Source organism: Felis catus, chromosome C2 (genome assembly GCF_018350175.1).
Source record: "Felis catus isolate Fca126 chromosome C2, F.catus_Fca126_mat1.0, whole genome shotgun sequence".
In the NCBI taxonomy this organism is placed as follows: domain Eukaryota; kingdom Metazoa; phylum Chordata; class Mammalia; order Carnivora; family Felidae; genus Felis; species Felis catus.
In genome coordinates, this window is record NC_058376.1 from 28,290,930 (window position 1) to 28,315,221 (window position 24,292).

At 38.2% G+C, this 24,292-nt stretch overlaps 1 long non-coding RNA gene across 1 annotated transcript; it reads left to right on the plus strand.

Moving 5' to 3' along the window:
* The first annotated feature begins 19,794 nt into the window (after positions 1 to 19,794).
* LOC111556361 lies at positions 19,795 to 20,250 on the plus strand. The gene is made up of 2 exons (XR_002735831.2): positions 19,795 to 19,989; positions 20,070 to 20,250. It is a non-coding gene; the product is annotated as an uncharacterized LOC111556361 (long non-coding RNA).
* Positions 20,251 to 24,292: the final 4,042 nt, after the last annotated feature.

Consider the following 24,292-nt stretch of genomic DNA (forward strand, 5'->3'; position numbering starts at 1 on the left):
CTTTTAAATTCTTACAACCACCTTTCAAGGTGGATGTTATGATTTTCAATTTATAGATAAAGAACCAGGGATTCAGTGAGATCAAACAACTTGTCTAAAATCATTTAAGTAATTGTCTAAATTCTGGTTGGTCTTCAACTGCATCAAATTTCAGACCTCCTGTTCTTTTCTAGACCATTCCTGTTTAGCAACTTCACTGGATCTTGACAGAGCAATAGTCTCCTCTCTTCTCCTTATACTAGGAGGGGAGTTGATCCCCAAGAAACTTGGCAAAAATGGAGGATGCTTCTACTCCTCTGGGTAGATCCTCCCATCAAGTGGCATAGATGTTGTATGACTATTGCTGAGCCATTCTTCCCTCATTTTTACTTGCCAAATTGACCCAATTATAGAACCAGTAAGTTGGCTCTAATTCAGCAAGCCCAGACCCAGCCAAGCCTCGAGTTTGAGTCCTGTTTCCTCTTCCCCATCCATCCACTCATGCATTCATCCACTCATCTATCCATGTTCAATCAACAAAAATTGTATTCCAGGCACTACACGATGTGCTAGGGATTCATTCAAAGAAACAAATCTTGCCTTCAGAGAGCTAAGGGTCTAGTAATGGAGAATATAAATTTGTGCAATAAAAGAAGTATGTCAAAGGGCTAGCAAAGCTACAAGAAGGGCAAGATCAACTTTTTGTGGATCAAGAAAGTTTTTACAGAAGAAATGTTTGAGCTGGCTCAGCTCCCATGAAAGCACTGAAAAATCAGGAATTTTCCCTGACCCAGGCCAACTTTCTCCAAAGCATTCCCCCCATCCTCAGAGGATTTTTGAACTGAGGCACCACTGGCTTTCTTGTCAGTGCATCATGGGACAGAGTGTTCATGAGAGGCACTTTTCATCTCTGCAATACCGTGGAGAATCTTTGCTTATGTAGAGGTGCACATTTGCTTGGGATTTATCATCACTCTGGGACACAGTGTTAACTCCTCAAAGTGATCTATAATATTTTGTATGACATCTTGCATGTGTGCTTCAAGACCACAGCCCTCACGTTCCTGAAGATTTTAGAGGACTCTCCCACAAACTTGTGATGACATGCCTAAGCTCAAATTAAAATCAGTCTGTAGAATGATGGCCTGCCAGGACACAGTGGAGGCAGGCAAGCATCCTGGTGCTTTTTAAAGCACCAGAGCAGAGAAGAATGTGAATCTAAGTGGAGTAGTTGAAAATAGCTGTATGCTTGGCCATTAGCAGCTGTGGCTGCAAATCAAGGGCCAATCTCATCTAGGCAGTGTAGACAGGCCTCTCTGACATGCATCATTCTTATCTGAGCTCCACATATACATGCTTGATTGGTGATAGAATGATTAGCACTGTTTTCAAACACAAAACCAAGTTATGCATGTGTGTTAGTGAATATTATGAAATGCCTGGGACAAAATCATATCCCAAGTCTATTCATTCTTTTAAGTGCTCTCTTATTTTATTTGTGGAGTACAGACTACATGCAATATAAGAACCGTTTAAGTTTTCAGATTGGTGTTTCAAGCACTATACTGTCACTTTGATTTAACATGATTCATTTGCACTAGGCAATCACATTTTCCCTAATAGATCTCTATTGAATAAAGTTCAAAAAATAAGCCCAACTTAAAAAAAGAAATGCACAATATTTAAATTCCAGTGTATTCAAATTAACAAATCCCATGGAAATGTACAATTTTATGAACATACTGAATCTTGAAGCAATTTTAAAATTTGATGTTTCCATACTGTGGAATACTACTCTGTAAAATGTGTTTGCCAATTGTTATTGAAACCATTTGCATTAATTACCTTTCAAAAAAGAGGTAGAATATGAAAGGCTGTTATTAAGTTTTCAAGAGATTTCATTGGGAATCATTATCAGAACTTCCAAAAAGTGGTCTGAAGTAGGGATTCCCAGTTCTGGTCCTGAATGAAGGAGACACTGGACACTGTTGGGTTAGGAAATAGTGGGGCTGGACCCTGTGATGACTAGCTTCTTGAGCATAAAGATCAAGCCTTTTAGTTCATCACTTCACACCCAGCTCCCCAGAGGGGATTGGCATAAAGAAGAGGCTTGGTATACATTTGTTGAACGGACGTGTGAATTAATATACTGTTGAGAAGCCAACTAATGGCCAGAGAAATAGAATCAGTCACGTCTGGGGTAAATATGGTGAAAATGCATAGAGGTTGGGGTCAGGATGAACTCTCTGATCATCAGTTTATCTCTAAAACAAGAACAGTGGCTTCCTCACAGGGGTGCTGTGAGATCAAATACAATAGACACATAAAATGTTGAGAATAATGCTTGACGCTTAGAGGCCCTTTAAATACCTGTAGCCTCTATCTCTACCCAGCCCTATATGTACTTTCCCTTGTCCAACCCTTAGCCTACATTTTGTATATATGTATGTGTGTGTGTGTGTGTGTGTAACAGTATATATATATATATATATATATATATATATATATATATATATTCTGTTATGGAAAACACATTGAGTGGGAAATCAGAATTGGATATCTGTCCCAGCCTCATCTCTTAATCTCTGGGCTTTGGTTTTCTCATCTGTAAAATGAGGGGATTTTACATTCTCTTTCTCCAGACCCCTTTTACCTCTAGGTTTTAGCTTTTAAGCCTCCTCATTCTCTTTGAATTCTCATAAACAATTTGCAATTATCTAAATTAATACATACTATGCACAGGCTTGACAGACCTACTAACATTTATACTGTTATCTTTCCACCTGATTTTAGGTATCAGGTAAATATCAGGTAAATCTTATTAGAATAATTACACTTTGGGTATTCTTTTTTTTTTTCTCTCTCTCTCTCAAAAATCTTAGCCAACTGAGAGTTAGCCTAAGTAAGGCAGATAATCTATGAGCTAGTCAATATTTTGATGTTTTAGAGAGTAATTCAGGATCTTTGAAGCTTTCATTTTCAGGCTGTTATTAAATTTTGTGCTAGGACACTGTGAACACAGGGGGAGGTGGGAGGGAGAGTAGATCATTTTTGGTGAATAGAGAGTTTTTATCAATAGCATCCTGAATAGCAGAAAGTTCCCTGCAGCAAGAGGAGAGTTATAATGGCATGGCAAAACAAACAAACAAAAAATTCAGAAGATTTATTATATTTTTCTTTGTCTTAAAGTCTACATATAAGCAGTCATGACCATCTTGAATTTCTTCAACAATGACAGTCTTTTTGAAAGAGTTGTTCTAGGTGTAGGAAATATTTGAAATTTTTCAATCTCTTCATAATTCTGAGTCACTGGAATTTGTGTTCAGGAAGTGTCAGTCTTCACTCATTAGAAATGTGACAAGAAAAATAATGCTTCTATTATTAATTCATGGACTGTAAAAGAATAATTAAATTCTCTTTATGTATTCCTTCTATCCTGTAGTATTGTTTTATTACTATGATTAAGTGCGTGACTTTATAAAAAGTCTTGCTGTCCAGGATGATTTTAGAAAACTAAATGACTAAAAAAAATCTAACACAAAAGTGAGAGTAGGAAGAAATCATCTTTGTCTCCTTTGGGTTGCCTACAAAAAGAGATTCTACCGGAGACAAATGCCTTCATATTTTTTAACATAGGCTATTTTCTTTCTTACTAGGAATTGAGTTGTTGGATCAAAAAGCATAGCTGATGCAAGATGGGGTGACAAATTATCTGAAGTTTACTGAGCACAATCCATGTGGTTTTGGTTGGAAAACTCTTTTTCCAATATAGAAGGTAGGGTTACTTGATTGAAAGCTTTTTTTCTCCATTAAGACACTGATTTCAAAGCTCATGTATTCTGCTTAATTCCTTCATCAGATACTACTTGGTGTCTAATAGATGCAGTTATTAGAGATGGCCCTCTAATTAGGACTTTTGAAAACAACACATTTTGGCAAATCTCGTCTAAAAATAAGTCAGCAAAAGGCAATGGAATCATTGAGCCAGTTTCATTTCTTGAATTTTCTTTTGCATGTTAAAAACTTCAAAGTTAAAACAGCTTTTAATTGCTTCCTGGAATGAATCCTGGACCTATAATCAAGCACACGGAGATCCATGTTTCATATTGCTTTGGGAGACCCATAACGACAGGTCCACCTATATTTATTTTTAAATTATTGCCACCTGAAATCATCAGTCTGAATCAATGAATTTGCTGGGGAGTGGGGAGAGAAAACATTGCATTTATGCAAGTTTGTTTGTTTTTTTTTCTGGGTAGTGTTCTTTGAAATGATTATGGAGTTAAAGGACTCAAGTCTTTTTGTGGCTTCCTGGGGTGTTTCATATAGATATTTTTTCTCTTCGACATACCCTTTAAATAAACTTCCACAAAAAGTGCTTTCTAAAGCTGCTTTGTAAATGTTTAATTTTCACCTTTTGCATAGTAATGTGTTGTGTTCCTTTCCAGAATTTGAATATTCTAAAACTTTGATGTACTGTTACTTAAAAAACAAAAATGAAAGGATTTCAAATACTGAAGAAAGATTTTGGTGTTTCTGCTTCAATTCAAATACTAAGGACTTTCTTTATCTTTTGTTGCAAGCTTTCCAGAACTTATCCGTGATTTTATTCATTCATTTATCCATCCATTCATTCATTTATGGAGCAGTTACTCAGGTCTTGGAGAATCCAGACTAACATATATGCCCATGTAATTTCTGTTCTCCTGTTTTAATGAAGTGAAAAATATTATTGTAGTTTCACATTCCTATCTCAGAAATCTGCAGTTTGAAAAGAAGACTTTAGTCCTCATACTAAAAAATGTTCTTTCTCTTTATTGAAATGAACTTTGAGGTCACAAGTGCCAAGTGAGTTCCATAGCAGCATTCAGCCTCAAAATTATCTCTAAATAGAGACACTGCAACTTTTAGAATATTATTATTAGGAATCCAAATACGGCATAGAGAATCCTGGTTTTTGATAATCTTTGGGGAACATACTTCTTTTTAATGTTGGAATTTCCTGGGGCCACTCGGTGGCTCAGTCGGTTAAGCGGCCGACTTCAGCTTAAATCACGATTTTGTGGTTCGGAGTTCAAGCTCCGTGTCAGGCTCTGTGCTGACAGCTTGGAGCCTGAGCCTGCTTTCGATTCTGTGTCTCCCTCTCTCTACCCCTCCCCCCTCACGCTCTGTCTCTCTCTCAAAAATAAATAAGCATTAAAAAAAAATTGAAGTTGGAGTTTCCTTAACTTCATTCCCCCATTAAAAAGGAGAAGAAAGAAAAGAAGAAAGAAAAGAAAGGAAAGAAAGAAAGAAAGAAAGAAAGAAAGAAAGAAAGAAAGAACGAACTGAGGGAAGAGAAGAGAAGAAAAAAAGAAAACAAAAAACACCCAGAAGTTCAAAACAGTCAAGTTTGACCAATGTCAAATAACTAGTAGATGACAGAGCAAGAAAACAAGTGTATTCTCCTGAGCACTGTAATCTTTCATCAGTGCATTAGACCAAGATTTAGAGCTTGGAGCCTGGAGACCAGAAAAGAGATTTTCTTTGATTTATTTTTTTTGATAGACAAGGAAGCCAGGAATGACCATCAGGAAAGTTTCGTGTGTCAAATTCCCCCTTGTCCAGCCCTCATACCTAGTCCAGGGCTCCAGTCCATCCCTGCGGTTCTTCCTTCATGGATGATTCATTTTGCCTTGACTGGTAGAAAATAATGATTTCTTTGTTCTAGCCGAGTTGTTATGCAGATACAAAAAGGACTACTAGCATAAGATAGGAAGTCTCAAAAAAAGAGAAGACACATTTGCTAGGTCACTCACGATAAGTGTTTTGTAAAGCCCAAGCCAAGATAATCTAGTGTGACTGGGTAATGTCTGATAAGCCTCCCAAAAATATAAAAATTGAATTAATTTTGTTAACTAATTGGCTTGCCGAAAATAATGAAATTTCGATAAAATTGAGGCTGTCCTGAAAAGAACAGAATGTACAGTCACCATAAGCAGAAGGGACACTAAGACGGAATCCTAAAACCTGCTACTCAAAGCATAGTCCTTGGACAAGGAGCAGGACCTGGGAGCTTATTTAAAATGCAGAATCTCGGGCTACAACTCAAGTTTAACAAAATCAGTGTGTGCACTTTCGATGATCCCCAGGCAATTTGTATGTACATTAAAGTTTGAGAGGCACTGATTCAGAACACCAGGAGAAAGGCGGTTTAAGAGAGTCTAAAGGCTAGCCATCATAGGATGGATGGTCCCAGCCCTTCTATTTTTCTACTTTCTTTTGCCCATAATTTTTTAGTCTTCAATATAGGAGCCCCTTGGGTAGCTGTCCCTGTGACTCATAACATTCGTGAACCATTGAAGGTACTATGTTCTTCAGAGTGGGGCCTCCTGCTCCGTTACTCGATTGTAAATGGTTATTTTATTGCAATTCTCTTGACAACCAAGCGAAGCAGAAAACCGCACATGCCTTTTTACTTTTCTCAACATTTCTTAACATCAAAAAAGGCCACTGAAGTGAGTTCTTGATTAAAAAGTGCTAACAGAGTAAAAAAATGGCATTGAGAGGTTCATAAAAAAAAAAAAAAAACCTATTAGTCATGATTTTAACAATGAGGTTACCCTAATCCCTCTTTAACTTTTTCAGGGATTGCTAATAATTAATAAAATTCACAGATTTTTTTGTTTTGCCTTCTGTCCCTTCTACTATTTACCGATCTGATCCAATTACTAAAAGGTAATGGAATTAATAATGATTAGGAGGATAAGCGAAGGGTATCAAGGGTCCCTGGACTGGTTAATTGAGAGGAGTTGTTAAATTATCACTGCCACTAATATTTATTGAGTTCACTCTGTATGTAGACGATGTGCTGAGGGCTGAATATTTATTATCTGGCTAGGTCTGCATCTTCCTGGGACCAGTCAGGACTCACTATAGACTGATGTGGTTCCAATAGATGGGCTGCTGGATAATGCCAGGTTTTCCTCATCTTAATAACGTCTGGTCTAACGATTTCTTTCTTTAGCATCTCTGTATCCTTCTATATCTTGAAACACATGTGCATTTGATTCCCCTTATTTCCCACAAAAAAGGATGCAGATTAGGAGATAATCAAACCCTACCATTAAAAATTTGACATAAAAACTTCCTGTGCTACAAAAACACATTATTAATTAGCTGCCTCACTGCTTTGTGCAACAGAGACTCGATAACATATGTATTCTGGAATAAGTATTCGTTTTTGAAAAGTGTAAATATATCTGTAGCTAATGTTGAATATTTTGATCACATGTAAACACGTGAAGTATAGTTCCTCTTCTGGAAACCAAAGGCACTGTTTTGTTCATTAAAAACAACTTGAAATTTGGATTTGTCACGTTAAAAAAAAAAAAAAAAAAGCTGGGGTGCCTGGGTGGCGCAGTCGGTTAAGCGTCCGACTTCAGCCAGGTCACGATCTCGCGGTCCGTGAGTTCGAGCCCCGCGTCAGGCTCTGGGCTGATGGCTCGGAGCCTGGAGCCTGTTTCTGATTCTGTGTCTCCCTCTCTCTCTGCCCCTCCCCCATTCATGCTCTGTCTCTCTTTGTCCCAAAAATAAATAAAAAACGTTGAAAAAAAAAATTAAAAAAAAAAAAAAAGCTAAAAATGTTTGGAGAACCTGGGTGGCTCAGTCAGTTAAGCAGCCAACTCTTGATTTTGACTCAGGTCATGATCTCACAGGTTGTGGGTTCAAGCCCTGTGTAAAGCTCCATACTGTCAGCGTGGAGCCTGCTTGGGATTCCTTCTGTCTGCCACCTTCTTCTCTCACTCTAAATAAATGACTAAACATTAAAAAAAAAAAAAAATTCCCTGTGTCCCTCTCCTTCACATTCTCTCTTTCTAAAAAATAATTTTAAAAAAAGCTAAAAATGTTTGAAATTTGAAAGATTTAAGACACAGATTGAGAACATTTGAGAAGTGTTAATTATAACTAATGGCATTACAGTGTTAGCTGTAAACCAGATTTATTGTTATGAAGCAATCTTTTTGTTTGTTTATTAATAATATTTTCATTTTATTACTTATAAACTAGACTTGAAAAAAAAATAAAATAAAATCAAGGACACCTGGGTAGCTCAGTCGGTTGAGCGTCTGACTCTTGGTTTCTGCTCAGGTCATGATCTCACAGTTTGTGAGTTCCAGGCCCACATCGGGCTCCATGCTGACAGGGGGGATCCTGCTTGGGATTCTCTCTCTCCCTCCGTCTCTCTGCCCCTCCCCCAACCTCTGTCTTCTGTTTCTCTCTCAAAATAAATAAACTCAAAAAAACTAAATAAAATAAAATAAAATCAGGCGAAGCATGCTATAACTAGAATATATTTTTAAAAGAGTTTTTTAGGGGCACAGGGGTGGCTCAGTTGGTTAAGCGTCTGACTTCAGCTCAGGTCATGATCTCACAGTTTGTGGGTTCCAGCCCCACGTCTAGCTCTGTGCTGACAGCTCAGAGCCTGGAGCCTGTCTTTGTATTCTGTGTCTCCCTCTCTTTCTGCCCCTCTCTTGTTTGTGCTCTGTCTCCCTCTGTCTCTCAAAAATAAAAACAAATGCTAAAAAAATTTTTTTAATATTAAAAACAAAAGAATTTTTAAAAATTTATATAGTATCTAATCTTGGTATCCTGAAAATAAATTCTAGTTTTATATTACGTAACACATAGTCCAGCAACGGTGAATTTTATGTCTGCTTTATCATAAAGTGCCAGAGACACTAACTCCTTTGTACTTGACTATCAATGAGCCTGAACTATGTGCCTGGGACTGTCCCAGGCTTAGGACTGAAGACCTGCCTCCTGGAAGATTCCACCGTCTGAAAAACTGGACAATTGGGCATCCTATCTGAAGCATGTCAACTCTGTGTATGTAAGGTAACTTATGGAGGCCTCCTGTTCTTTGTCATCGTCTGCCTCCTGAATAGTCATATTCCAGAGTTCACGCCTTGACTATGCTGACCACAGTGAGTTACGATTGCTAGCCTTTAAAGGATTCCAGTTGCTTGGACTTGTTCTCTCCTATTCCTTGTGTGCTACAGCCACCTGCTTAAATATCACCATAGCTGATCCCTGCTACCACCGTCCCCAGGTTTTTTCTTCCTTCTCTCCAGGGAGGTGGACAAATAACTCAGCTAAATGCCTCAGCTGTGAGGGCTCGAGATGGAATTTTTCTGCCAGAGAGGTAATGAGTGAAGGTTAGAGCTGATTCTCTTCTCTCACCCGGGAGAATACTCTCCCCATTTATAATGTTACTTAGTGCTATAGACTGAATGTTTGTGCACCCCCCGCCCCGCACCAAATTCATTTGTTGAAATCCTAATCCCTTATGTGATTACATTGGGAGGTGGGGCCTGTGGGAGAAGATTAAGTCATAAGAATGGTGCCCTCAAGAATGAGATTATAAAAGAGACGCCAGAGAACTCCCAGGAAGTAGGCCCTCACCACACACAGAATCTGCTGGTACCTTGATCTTGGACTTTCCAGCTTCTAGAACTGTGAGAAAGAAATAAAGGAAGCAAGGAAAGAAGAGACAAAGAAAGAAATTTCTGTTATGTATAAGCCACCCAAACTATGACATTTTTGTTATGGTAGCCAGAGCTATGACACTAAGTAATACAATATATTTTTATGAAGAGAAAAGACTGGCCCTCACTTTTCAAAGAATGCATGCATTCTATATAGAGAGACTTACAGGCATTTATTCTTTTTTTTTTTTTCAACGTTTATTTATTTTTGGGACAGAGAGACACAGAGCATGAAAGAGGGATGGGCAGACAGAGAGAGGGAGACACAGAATCGGAAACAGGCTCCAGGCTCTGAGCCATCAGCCCAGAGCCCGACGCAGGGCTCGAACTCACGGACCGCGAGATCGTGACCTGGCTGAAGTCGGACGCTCAACCGACTGTGCCACCCAGGCGCCCCGGTATTTATTCTTTAAAAAGAACATAGAGTTGCAAGACCTGGTTCATCATCGCCTCTTCAAGACACTTAGGGTATTGAGTCCTTGTATAGGTGAGGATAACAGTACCCACCGTTTTGGGGGGGCCTCTTATGTTCTGGTCACACCACTAGGTTTGTTACTCACATTAACACACTTTGTCATCACCTCAAGTCAGTGAGTAGGTATTATTACATTCGTTCCGTAGATAAGAGAAATGAGATTCAAAAGTTTGAAGTAGTTTGCCCAACTTCCCAGGAAAGTGGAAGAGCCAGAAGGCAACAACAGGTCTGCATGAAACTCTTGAGTGCATTTCTTCGTCTGTAATGGGAAAAGCTAGGGGTGGGCGATTTATATAACATGTGCCGTTTGACCAAATTATCCTGTTAAAGAGTCTTGAAAAGCCGATTAAAACTGCTGATTGATCTGTTGAAAAGCATTATACCTGGGGAGAACAATCAGCCAAATAAACAAGATGTTCTGATGAACAATTGCCCTCACATGTAATGATTACTCTTATTTTGATAAGTAGGTGATGCTAACTCTGTAAGAAACCTCATAGTGGTTTATTTTAAATTAACCTCCTCCTGTTTCCTATTTGGAAAAACTATATCCTTATTTGTCATTCGAGAGCTGTTTGCAGGCCTCTCTTTCTAATGTTTCTTATCAGGAATTGTTTTGTGATGGCTGATTGCCCCAAATCAAGGATGACAGGATAACTTAGCCTCAGTTAAAACTACTTGAGTGATTGGCAGAAGTCAGAAGGATATACCAAAAAAGCAAACACCAGATGTGTGAATAGTGGCATCATATAAAAGTTCAGTTTGTCATATATACACACATACATACGTATGTATTTATATACATATATACACACATACATACGTATGTATTTATATACATATATACATATGTGTATATGACATACATACATACATATGTATGTATACGTATGTATCTGTATACATACATATACATGTATATATACATGTATGTGTGTGTGCATATTTTTTTTGGTAAATAGGCTTCATGTCCAATGCAGAGCCTAATGTGGGGCTTGAACCCTCAACCCTAGGATCAAGACCTGAGTCAGACGCTTAACCGACTGAGCCACCCAGGCAGCCCCAGTTTGTCGTATTTGAACATGATAAAAATGTACTCATTTAAAATGCTCTAATTTCATTAGTGGGGAGGCACATGACAGTTATTTTTATTCCAAATCATTGTTAAAACAGGTTTTGAACATGGAACTTCTTTTGTTAACCTACATTCACTTAAATCTTAGGTAATATTTTTAATAATTGACTAATTTTACCTGTTAGTTACATTGTAAACCACTATACAAACATAGCACATATTCTCAAGTTGTCATAAATTGCCAAATGTTTGAACTGGGAAATATTCTAGTTCAACATTCTTATAGCAGAGGAGAGTGAGTACAGAGAAGTTACATAGCTATTAAGTGTCAGTGTTTGGACATTGACCAAGGCATTTGACTCCAGGGCAAATGCCCATTCTAGTAAACCATATAGTGTCTCTGAAATGGCAAAATTATCATTTTACTTAGGTAATACTTGTTATCTATTAGGATAATATTTCAGGACATGACACACAAAATTGTCATTCTAATAAGTTAGGAAAATCCTTTACAGTCGGAACCGTGTTATATACAGTTTGATTCTATATAGTGCTTAGCCCATTTCAGGGGTGCTTCGCATGTTGTTGATTTTTGAATTTTACTCAAACCCTTCCTATGAACATTATCACATCCACGATCAAAAGGGAATATTAGCTGGTGGACAGTTCTTTCTTTTCTCTCCATCCATATAAAACATAGTTCTACATACACTGGAAAACTAATCTATTTTTTGTTACATCTTATATCAAACTAGGATTTTGTGATCCTTTACTGAAGAAAAAAATATTTTATCTTCTATTCCTGAGGCACAGGGTTGAAAGCATTTATAAATTGAGTTAGTTTTTTTGGTTGCTTGAACATCAAACACATACATGAACTGAGATATTTTTTCCAAGATATTTTGCATCAGTGACCATAAAATCACTTAAACACAGTGATCTTAAATAAAAAATAAACATTATTTTCCTCTGTAAGCATACTATATAGAGGAACAAAGACCTATACTGTCTACTTAATACTTGTTCTTAAATGACCCTTATGGACTTTCACGTTAGCACGTCCCCAAAGCAAATGGAATTGGGGAAGGGACGGCTTGACACCTTAGCTGTTACTACTCTCCTGTCAGCTGTCACTGCAGCCTGAAGCGTCCCAGCAAACGAGAACCACTCTTAGCTAAGCCCAGTTGCTGCCAGAGTGAGTGAGGAAGGCAGGAAAAGATTGTGTTACTCAGTGACAGCTGAATCTTTCCAAGAGAATTAGCTACCTAATTCCTCTAATGAAAATGTACCTTTTATATAAAATTGGAAGAGGAATAAAAATGGAAATAGAATTGGTGCTTTTACCAAGACTCCACAAGCTTCCTATTCTGATGCTAAAGCAATTAAAAAAAAAAAAGAAAGAAAGACATAACTATCTATATAGTCTTTGATCCAATAGAAGCTTTAAAATTTCCATGCATGTGGTTATAAGTGCTCAGCCCTCCTTGCTAACTCTGTGTTAAGCATTCCTAATCCAAACCATAGAAAATTTAACAATTGCGTTTCTCGGAAGAAATTTCTTATTTTATTTCTTCCTTCTTTTTTCACATGGGATCTCATAATGACCTTCACGGGAACTATTACAAAAGGGTAGCAAAGTCATCTATAAACTCAATGACATGCCATCATGAAATCTCTCACTATCTTTTCTGCTTAAGGATTTGAGAGTTAAACTGGATGACATTTAAAGTCTTTTTTTGCCCCAATGTCCTGTGAAATTCAAAGTTTAACTGTATAATTACATATCTTCTCTGGTTCTTAAAATCAGATCTATCCTTTGCTTATGATCTTCCTCTCCATATGAGTTGTTAGTATCTCGTTGTATGGGTATGGTGAAGGATCATGTTATTTTCAACACTTTATGCTAGTACATTTAGTGTAACCATCATGAGCCATGAATACAAACATTATTCTGCCCTGTAGAAAGATTGGGTTCTTTTCTCTAAATATTGCTCTTCACCAACAATAAAAATACAAAATCCTAACTAATCATCTAGAGAATACATCCTTATCTTTCTGACTTTGAGAAATGCTTTTAAAGTTCAATATATTTTATTTATCTTTTGCCTCGCTCTTTTAGGTTGCTCTGTATTCTAAGTAGTTGTTTCCATATTTGGGCCTCACTGGGATTTTCCGTTTTAAATGATGTATTTCTTCCAGATTAAATCATTGCCTGAATAAGGACTTATTTTCCAACGTTTTCATCTTCAAACTTTGATATATGGGAATTGCAAAGAGTACAGGATTAAGCCACTAATGAAGTCTTTTCCTCTTCCTTAAAGACACTCTAGGGTGTTATAAGTTCCGATAGTGGGACTCTCTTAATGAAATTACCTGTAGTTCTCATCCTCTGAAGGCAACAATTATAGAAGTAAGATCCCCAATCATCTTCTTGTCTCCTCCACAGATCTGGGGATATATTGTTCTATTTGTTGTGTGAATATCAAGCTAGGGAGTTCTATCAGGTTGTGAGCTGAGAGTATTGATTGACCCAGGAGTGGGGACCCACTCTTAATTTCTACCTTCTTAGAATAAGAATTGAAGACCATGAGGTATCTTGTTTGCAATTAAAAAAAAACTCTGTTCTCTTTCAACTTGTAATACCATTAGACCTCATATGGGACTGGTGGAATCTTATAGCTAACTTCCCCCCACCCCCATCCATCTGCATTTATACTACATGATGTGTTTATGAAAATAGGTAAAACTTTAGTCTCTTGTTCCCTTATTATCTTGTATAGAAGTGTTGTGATTTACCTTTACTAAATGGTGGAACAGCAGATCCTTAGCCTTTTCTTCACTTTGGGAGACTGATGTGCTCGGTTTCTACTCCTTACTTATTTATTAACCATTTTTTCTTAATTGTTTAAAAGGACTGTTTTCTTCTCTAGCAGAGAGTATGTATTTCCCAAGCACCATTGAATTTATGACCTCTTTTTTTTTCTTTTTAAAATTAAAACTGTTAATTTATCAAAAGCCTATTGAATTCTCATTATATCTTTTAAAACCTTAACATGCTTAAGTCTTAGTACAGTTAATACTAGGCACTTAATAATGAGAGTAACAAAGAAAGTGACAAAACTGGAATTTATAATATCAAATATTCTGAAGAAACTTTGTCCTAAACATTGCTGATCACCTGTCCAACATTGGTTCATTTCTCCAATTCCAACCACACCAATTTCTTCCTTTCTTCTCATATCTACCTTTCTTTGCAGGTGTGTACTTGAAGGGAGTTGAATCCAATCCCTGTCTCAGGGGGAGGTCCTAACGGGTCTAAAACAGACATGATGGCCCCATTGATTTTGTCAATGACTGGTTTAAGCTAATGAGCTAGACATCTACTGGGATTTTTTTTTTCCTCCTGAGAACTGTACATGGAAAAGGTGGCCCCATTTTTCTGCACTGGCCACTTGTCTTTTCTTTTTTTAATTTTTTTTTAATCTTTATTTATTTTTGAGAGAGAGAGAGACAGAGTGTGAGCAGGGGAGGAGCAGAAAGAGAGGGAGACACAGAATCTGAAGCAGGCTCCAGGCCCTGAGCTATCAGCACAGAGTCCGATGCAGGGCTTGAGCTCATGAACCGTGAGATCATGACTCGAGCTGAAGTCAGATGCTCAACTGACTGAGCTACCCAGGCACCCCAGAACTGGCCACTTTTCTATCTGGATATGTCATCCAGACCTGCTTTAACCATCTTGCGCCTTTCCAAGAACTGGGTATAAAAGAATCAAAGGCACTGAAGAGTTCAAAGCTGAGCCCTGACTATATCATGTCTTAGGGCTACCCAATCTCTGGACTTCTTGCTATAAGAGGTAATTAGTATCTTTATTGTTGGAGCAAGTTGAATCAACATTCTATATGGCTTGAAGCTATATTATCCTGATAAAAAGTTATTCTATATTTATATTTTTTCTGGAATGTCTAAATATAAGATTTTAAACAGTATACTCAGTCTTCCTTTGGGATATTAGGTCTTGTAGAAAGCTATGAGGAAAAGTAATGAGGAATAAGAATTAGGTTATATTTTCATAAGTGTAGCAAAACATTTGGATACGACCAAAATATTTAATCTAAAAGGTCCTCACAATTTCAAAAAATTGGCTTTAGAATATAGCAATAAAAATTCCATGTTTCCTGATGTTTATAACTTCTGATCAAAGACCATGAGAATATGGAACGATGGAATCCTCCAGTCCCCATTGACCACTACCAGACCCACAGGAACATCCCAATCCAGCATGGAAAATCAGGAAGCCTTGCTGTGTGCGCTACAGGGATAAGCAAGAGTTAGATATTTCATTTTTGCTTTTCCTTATGGTGTCACTTAGACAGGGAGACCATCATCAAGTGAAACACCCTTCAGTTCCCAAGTGAAGAAAGAAGATCTGTATCATTTCACCTTAAAACACACAGCAGAAGGAACTTGATGCAGTTCCACATCTAGTTTTGCAAATCTGCTGGCATGAGAAGTCTTAGTAATGGATTTGAATGCATCCCAGAGTTTATTGTGCCAATATCAATTGAATTAAGACTTCAAACCTTTTCAGGGAGCTTCCCATCCTTCATTTCAAATGAATGCACAGACTGCTTTCAGCTACTGAAGTGCTGACCCGAAATGAAAAATGACTACCTCTCAGCTAAGGTGGATCGCAGAAACCCACAACATCAAATTTTGATCAGGATCCAAAATGATTTTTTTTTTTTAGTGTAAACCATGATTTCCACTATTTCCAGAATTTTACAGTGGTCTGCAGTGGAAAGAGAACTGGGCTGGGACAGGAATCCTAGACTCTAGAATTTTGCCCTGCTCCTGTCACCTTACTTCTGTGTAACTAGACAAATAATTTACTTCCTTGAATTTCATATTAAGAAACTGACAATACAGTGACAATGATCAGTTTTGCCAAATAGTTTCTAAAAAGATGGTCAGAAAAATCACTATAATAAACACAAAAGTACTATAAAAATGTCTGGTACCATTGTTGCTGCTGCTGTTGTTGTTCTTGTTGTTACTGTTACTTTTATTTGTGAGAAGATTTGAAGACCTTTCCAAACTGATTGCATTCGAAAGGACTGAGATGCCAAACTTTAGTGTAAGGACACCCAGGCCTCCTTATGGACCCCCAGGTGTATACTTCCCAAGCATCATTAAATTCATGATCTCTTTTTTTTTTTCTTTTTTAAAATTGAAACTGTGTTAATTTACGAAAAGCCTATTGAGTTCATATTATATCCTGATCTCGTCTGGGGCACTAAGGATACCAGGACATACAAGAAGCTTATAATCTAGTAAGGGAAAGGGCCCAGCTAGAAAATACAAATATGAGATGGTAAGTAGGAAGACTATGGTAGGGGTAGAGAGCTATAGGAAATTAGGGGCAAGATACCTATTCCAAGCTGGGGTTCTTGATCTCAAGTGCTGAGGAACATTGCCTCATTTCTCCCTAGTAACCAGTTCTCATTAATTTTCTCCAGTTTCCCAGAACCGTACAGTCGATGTGAATCCCCATATAGACTTCCAAAGTTCTACAGATTTCCCCCACCCCTGGCAGGTTTTTAAACAGATGCAGGAGAAGCCTCACTAAATGATTAATTTTCGTCTCAACTTTCATTATGCTGAGAGCATTTTTGAGGGCAAGGGATATACCAGAGCCCTCTGAATGCCAAAAGGAGAATGAGGTTGCTGGCTGAGGGTGTGCTGAATAGGTTAGGAGGTTATGCCTGAAATAGTTCTTTTCTTTCCTCCTGAGAATTGTGTAGATGGCATGTTTTGTGGGAGTCTTTAGTTGGAAGAGAAGTTGAGGCAGGGAGAATGTGCATTATTTGCAAACTTCTACTCATGAGAATAAGTGAAAAGGAAGCAATAATGGAATTAAGAATCCTGATTCATAGCTTGCTGATTACCATTTATAGTTTAAAAACAGTTGTTCCAAATATATCTTTTTGTAATTAGCAGACTTATAACCAAAGCAGAAGAAATAGAGTGTTTCTTTCTACCATCCATTCCTGTAGTTTCCGCTAACATGCTACTATGAAGTTGAGAATAAATGCACAAAAACATATATCCCACCTGACTCACTGGTCATATCAGTATGGCAAATTCCATGCTACCATTTGGAGCTTTTCTTACTTCCTGAAATTGAAGTCAGGAAGTGAACGCTTGTTTAGATGAAAACTTGAGCTTCACAAAAAATTTAATGACTATTTTGAGATCTCACATTGCTTAATTATGCCGTGAATAGTGAATGGACTCTTACGGACAGATTATTTTACTGGTGGCCCTAAACTAACTTCCTGTGGGACTCACTCTCTTCTCGCCCACACTGGTGTCCTTCCTGCCATGTTTCAGCAGTCATTCTTACGCTTGCAATGGGAAAAGAGGAACATGGGTGTTGGAAACCCAGTGAGTTCACCTCTGTATTGTTCAGGTTACTATTGCTGCATACCAGTTAACCCCGAAATTGGGCAGTTTGGAATGACTGGTGTTTTTTGCTCACAATTTTATGAGTCGGGGATTTGTAAACTCTTCACCGGGCAGTCCTTGCTTGGGGCTTCTCATGAAATTGCGGTCAGTTGTTAGTTATTACTGTCATCATCCAAAGGCTCCAGTGGACTGGGTGGCCAAGACAGCGCATCCATACGGCTGACACTGGAAGCAGACTGTTGTCTGGACTGTTGTCAGCTACAGTGTTTTGACCAGAATGTCCACACGTAGCTTGCCAGCGTGGCAGTGTCCGGACAGTTGTATTCTTATATGGCATCTCAGGGCTGTAAAACATGAGTGTTCCTGCCAACGAGATAAAAGCCACATTGCCTTCTGTGACCTAACAAATCACGTTAACATTCCTTCCGCCACAATCTATGGGTTACAGGGAAGCAACGAGATGACTTAGTTTCAAAGGAGGGGATTTAGACTCCACCTCTTGTTGAAGGAGTAGCAAGGCTCTAGAAGAAGCTAGGGGATGAAAGATATTGTGGTGGACATCTTTGGAAAATACAATGTACTGAAAGTGGTGAAACACTGCTCGGCATGAATCTCAATTCTATTTATTATTTCTGTTGTTGAATATTCTATGATATTGCTAATGTTGCTTTAACTCACTTTAATGGTGTTTCTAGTTCTTTCGACGTTTATTTTTCTTCCTTTTTTGGCTAAAAAGAATCACTTAGTGGAATCCAATTTGCTGGTTTCAGATACAGGTTAGTCTCTCTAACAATGTGGGGCTGTATTATTAAATTGTAGCAGATACACGATTTGTTAGAAATACTTTCTCGCTTCACTTCCCCTTTCCAACCAGGTGGCCTGCTTGTCTTTACCCTTGGCTTATCTCACTGTGATCACACTATGTCTGGGAAAGAATTCTGAAAGTTTCTGCAAGTTGCAGAACTCCTGGCACACCTGGGTTTCCCAGTGTCTGCTTTTCAGAGCCCCCGTCTAGATACAGAAATACTATGGTTCAAACTGATCTGTAATTTAGCCTTTGGATTTCTCATATTTTTTAACCTGGGCTATGTACCCGGGTGTTGTTTGAACATCTGGAACTCACCTGCTCCTTCTGATTTGATAACATTATTGAACTTGACCTCTGGTATCAGTCCTTATCTTGTGAAACCTTAGTTCTCAACCCTGGATAGATCACCTTAGGCATGAGAGTAGGAAGTCTGTTCATAGTTTTTTTTTCTATAGACATTTCAGGATCAAATGTTATCTTCATATAAGATTGCTTTGTGATATCTGAACACAGTATTTTATATTCTCATTAGAATCTAGGTTCTCGTGTTGACTAAGACCTTAGCATTAAGAATTAGGTAGTCTAAGAGTTGAATCCTGGGCATGTAACTCCCTAGGTCTCAGCTTTCTCATCTTCAAAATGCAAATAATATGAGAACATATACTAAAGGGTTGTTGTGAAACATATAGGAGATAGTGAAGTTCTGACACTTGGTCTAGTAACTACACTTAGTAAATGCTCAACCATGCTAGTTGTTATTATCATCATCCTCATTATTTCAAGTAGGAGCTTTACTTTTTTCAGCTTTGTATATCCAGCACCTATGACAATACCTCTCACAGTAAAGCCCTCAGTGGTGAATAAATAAATGCGTATCTGTTGAATCTTTAAAAAAAGATAAATTGGATGAAAAGTGTAAATTTTTTGTTAATGTTTATTTATTTCTGAGACAGAGAGAGAGCATGAGTCAGGGAGGGGCAGAGAGAGAGGGAGACACAGAATGAGAAGCAGGCTCCAGGCTCCGAGCTGTCAGCACAGAGCCTGACGCGGGGCTCGAACTCACAGACGGCGAGATCATGACCTGAGCCGAAGTCGGACGCTCAACCGACTGAGCCACCCAGGCACCCCCCCAAAAGTGTAAATTTTTGTCAAAATCAAAATTATTCTGATGACACACCTACCATAAAAAAAAGTTAGTCGTACCAGGATTGGCATCACTGGGATGATCTGGAACCTGCGGTGTGGAACTGAAGAAGCAGAGAGGAAGAAGGCAGGTTCAACAGTGGTGGAAGTCAGTCCAGCCAGACCCCTGGAATGCTGTGTCTTGAAAGACACAGACGGGTGGAGGGCATCTGGATAGGCATATGACATCACAAAGCCCAATATTATGACAAGGCATCTCAGGAAGAAGTCCTGAGTAGGGGTTGGTGTCTGGAAAGTATGTCCAAGACTCAATCATAGTCCAGGACCAAATATTTATGCCTGGAAAAGCCCTGAAAAGCCAGGCAAGACCTTGGTCCTAATATACTCAGTATTAGGCTAAGGGATTAGGCTTAAGAGAAAAAGGCATGAGCCCAGAAATGCGAGGGCGACTTGGGGATTTAGACTCAAGAATAAGGCTTACATGCAAATGCCAGATCAGAACCAAACCAGCAGAAAGGTAGAAATCATGCTAAGTCCTTGGAATATTGAACTCGAGTTCACCAAATGTCCTCTAATCAAGATCAAAATGATTTTTAGATCCCGGGGCAGGACTGAATCTGCAGAGAGAGGCCACATGACACCAGATGTGAAGAAGGGAGATGTGAGAAATCATCACTTTTGAATGAGATTTTCCTCTCGTTTTGCATCTGCAGCAAATCTCTATAAGAGCATCATTTCAAACATTCTCTAACTTAAAGTTTAAGTTACGAATAATTTACTTTTGCATTGGTCTATGGTGGTACATTCGTACGTCCCCACGGTAACCTACAGATATTACCCTTTCTCTCTCTCTGTCTCTCTCTCTCTCGTAATTTATTTATATATAATTCATAATTCATGTACCATACAATTCATTCATTCAAAATGAATCAAAATTCACTCAAAATCAATCTACAATTCAATGATTTTTTAGTATATTCACAGAGTTGTGCAACCATGACCACAATAGACTTTGGAAACATTTCATCACCCCAAAAGAAAATCCGTATCCATTAGTAGTCAGTCCCCATTCCCATCCCTCTTCTCTGAACTCCTGGCAATCACTAATCTACATTCTTTCTCTATGGATTTGCACATTCAGGACACTTCATATAAATGGAATCATGCAATATGTAGTCTTGTGACTGGCTTCTTTCACTTAGTATAATATTTTCAAGGTTCATCCATGGGGGTGCCTGGGTGCCTCAGTCAGTTAAGCATCTGACTAGGGTTCAGGACATGATCTCTCAGTTTGTGGGTTCAAGCCCCATGTCGGGCTCTGTGCTGAAAGCTCATAGCCTCAAGCCTGCTTCAGATTGTGTGTGTGTGTGTGTGTCTCTCTCTCTCTCTACACCTCCTCAGCTTGTGCTGGTCTCTCTCTCAAAAAATAAATGAACGTTAAAAAAAAAAAGGTTCATACATGTGGCAGCATAAATCAGTACTTAATTCCTTTTAATGGCTGAAGAATATTCCATTCTATAGACATATTACATTTTATTTATCTATTCATCAACTGACAGACATTTGGGTCATTCTTACTTTTGGGCTACTATGAACATTTGTATACAAGTTTTTGTGTAGACATATGTTGTCATTTCCCTTTGATACATATCTAGCAGTATAATAGATTTACAATTCTTACAAAACTAACTGATGTCATTTAAAAATTATTTCAACAAATTGTTTGATAATTTCCTCTTCCATCCCAGGTACTCCTTTTTAGTCCTAAAACACAAAAATCAACAAAATGGATAAAGTACCTGCCTTCATGGAACATATATTCCACCAGAGGACTGTAACCCCTTGAGAAAAAAATTTGTAATTCTTTTATTTCCTGACCTCTCCACAGTACCTAGCATAGCTCTACTCAATAAGTTAACATAGAAAATTAATTTGCATGCCCACGACCTTTGGAAAAACCATAAGAATGTTTAAATAGAATTTGGTGCATCTCTCATCTACGGGACTATAGAAACTTCAATCCCTTTTAAACTCCTCTAATTTGTTAAGGAAGCTCTCATTTTATGTGTGCTCCTGAATGTAGCTCTCCTGCCTACCATGAGGCATCCACTATTTCCCTCTCCATCTTGGGATGTGGACTCAAGGGCACCCAAGCTCCTACTTTGCTATCCTGACAGTGAAAACACTTGTGGCTTTCTGTTCAGGGTTTTCAGAACTTCTCCTGATGCTCCTGTTATGTATTTAGGCCTCCCTTCTGTTTTTCTGAATGCCAACCTGTTCTACAGCTACCTCTTCCAATGTGAAAAACATCCTCCACTCTCCTCAGGCTATACACTATAAAGACTACAGCCATACCCCCTTATCTATGGTTTACTTTGGACAGTTTTGGTTTCCCATGGTCAACCATGTTGGAAGCAGATGACCAGAAGGTCAATGGTAGCTTAACACTAAGTCCAATGCCTATGTCATTCACCTTACTTCATCTCACGACAGAGGCATTTTATCATCTCATGTCATCACAAGAAGGGCAAATACAATACAATAAGATATTTTGAGAGAGACCACATTCGTGTAACTTTTTGTTACAGGATATTGCTATACTTGTTCTATTTTATTGTTATCGTTAATCCCTTACTGTATCTAATTTGCAAATTAAACTTTAGCATATAGGTATATATGTATATGGTTCAGTATGATCCTCAGTTTCAGGCATCCACCGGGGGTCTTGGAATACATTCCCTGTGGATAAGGGGGAACTGCTGTATTCTATTACTGAGTGTCCATGACTAGCCTTTACTTTAAAAAACACATAGAGACGTTTCTGATCCTGGGATTTTATTGCTGCTTTCTTCTCTTCTCTTCTCTTGGACCCAGAGTTGCTAGGGTGGGGAGGTCAGACCTGTCCCCACTTTGCCTTCTGACAACAGCCAATTATGGAACCAGTTTTGTGCATCTTGAATCTCTGTTTTCTCACAATACATTTCTCTACTTGCTGGTCTCTGGTTGCTCATGCAAACAGACCCTTGAAGGATCCTTCTTGCAAAGTTTCCAGACATCAGCAAAAGGTCTGAATTATGAGGATGAGCAGATTAAGTCTCAAACTTTGTTCCTGCTGTAGTAGCATTTAGTGTAAAATGTGATCCGACAACATTCTGTTCAGCATGTCTTGCGACCACCCACAAGTGAGTCTGTTTCAATTGTGGCTTTGTATCTATGAGTTTGGAAATAGATTTAGGAATGGGCCAACAGTTTAGGTCAATACGATCTGGCAGCACTCAATCCAGTGATTTAATTTGTATCTTTTGCAAGTCACTAAAATGCTCTGAAATTCAAGCTCCTCTTTTGTAAGAAGGAGGTTATTTACCATCTAGAGTGATAATGATAATAACTTATGTTTGCTGTATAACTTCTGGGAACTAGACACGATTCCACATCATCAGCTTGATGATCTCTCACATCAATTCCATGAAATAGTTGCTATTTTTCGGCAGGGTAGAATCATTCTAACATACATGGATTATAAAAAATCATGCTTATTACTTTTAAAATGAGACACAGACAGGATTCATTCACTTCATGAAACTTTCTATGCTATTTTGTAAATAACTAATTATGTAGTCAACATACCCTTTCCATAGAAAACAGATTATAATTGTTTAGCAAACATAGACCCCTTCCATAAATACTCTCATACACATGTAACTTAGGCTCCACAGACTATTTTGACTTCTGCTAAGATCCACACTTGCTCAGTTTTATTCCACACTTGAATTCCCCCCAGGAGATAAAATTCAGAGAGAAGAGCTCTGAAAAAAACCTAAAATACCACAACTCTATCAAGGCAGACTGAGCAATGACAACTCACAAGGTCCAGCCCAGGACCATCTACCTTGTCTCACTTTCCCACCCAAAATTGGACCAGTGTTCCCACGGTGATGGGTCTCCCTTGAAACTTCAATGAAATAGATCACAGGGATAGTACAAGTCCACTCTATGGGCTTTCTTTCTTCCTTTAGTCTTTGCCATGAAACCAACAGGCTCTGGACTTTTATTTCCTTTTCATACAAGTACCTGTATTATTTTCTTCTTGATAGTGAAAAGAGAACCACTTGGTTAGGCATCAACTTGGTGCATGCTTTACTGCTTGACTGCATGCTTTACTAGCTGCTCTGAGATATTTGGCCAGGAATTTCGTTTTGATTAACACAGTCTGTTATATGATTGAAGAAAAGATTAATTTGTTAAGAATTATAAGCACAAAGTGGCTTGGGGGGAGCCAGGGGCCAGAAGAATTGTTGATAATCATAAATTTTTGCATTAAAATTCTAGCTTATTAAGTAATCAGCATGGGGGTGTCTGATTGGCTGATTAGATGCAGAGGCAAATGATTTGTTGCTTTTTTAGGGAAATTTCCATCAAAGTAGTTCCACCTAGAGAATTTAAATTAATGTATTATTTTAAATCCATGTATATTTATTTCAAATTGAGTTATCCTGCATAACAAAGGAGTTGTGGGGTTTTTTCGTGGGTGTTTTTATTGTTGTTGTTGTTGTTTGGTTTTTTTCCATCCAGAATACTCTTGGCTTCCAGGATGATGAAAAGGCTGAAAGAACCTTTTTCAGGCCTTAGCTCCACACCAATGACATAGTTTCACTCTTTCTCTCTTCTTCCTCCTCTCCTTCCCTCTCCCTCATTTTCTCCTCACCAACCAACCAAAATCCTGAATCCTAAAGTTCCAATCTCCCTCCACAGGCTTATTAGAAAAAACCCTGGGTGGAAGAAAACTGACAAAGTGTGGACCTGAGCTTAAAGCAAAGTAG